Here is a 660-nt window from a genome sequence, read left to right as displayed (position 1 = left end):
CAACTATTGCCTCAAGTGCCTCTATGCACTTTGTCTTCATCGATTAAGTGGCTTTTACATTAGTAGTCATGACATCTGGTCATGCTTCGATACCAACTATCAAAGACTCAAGTTTACGTGAATTTACAAGGTTGGTACAACACTTGTCGTGAACTCTTCCTAACCAAAATAGCGATGCGTGCTCAACCAAGTTTTCATGCATGATAATTACACAGAGTCACTTGAGCCAGGGGCGTGTAGACAGCAACATTAAGCAATCATGGGCACATATAAACAAGAGTCACAAATATATTTGATAGTCATCAAGTAATATCACACACAACAAAGGACGGGCAACAAGATTTCTAGTCCCATAGGTTTGGTGCCGCATCGGGGGGTCCAAAGAGTTCGTCGATGACTGGAGTTTCTAAGTCATAAAAAAAATATCACACACAACAAATAAGCATTATAAATGTACGTAAATAAATATGATTTATTTATATTATTCACCCAATTTGCTACAATCATGCAATCAAAGAGTTTAGATCACAATATAAAAGCCTTAAATAAATAACTTATGATGTACTTGTAGGCTTGGTGCATCTTACCATCATCCTTCATAAGAGAGCATTATGAATTGGATTCCCTAATAAAATTAGATGACTTGTACAAAATTGAGTC

Source organism: Malania oleifera, chromosome 13, assembly GCF_029873635.1.
Source record: "Malania oleifera isolate guangnan ecotype guangnan chromosome 13, ASM2987363v1, whole genome shotgun sequence".
Taxonomy (NCBI): domain Eukaryota; kingdom Viridiplantae; phylum Streptophyta; class Magnoliopsida; order Santalales; family Ximeniaceae; genus Malania; species Malania oleifera.
The sequence above is the reverse complement of the archived record's forward strand: the minus strand, read 5'-3'. Positions refer to the sequence as shown.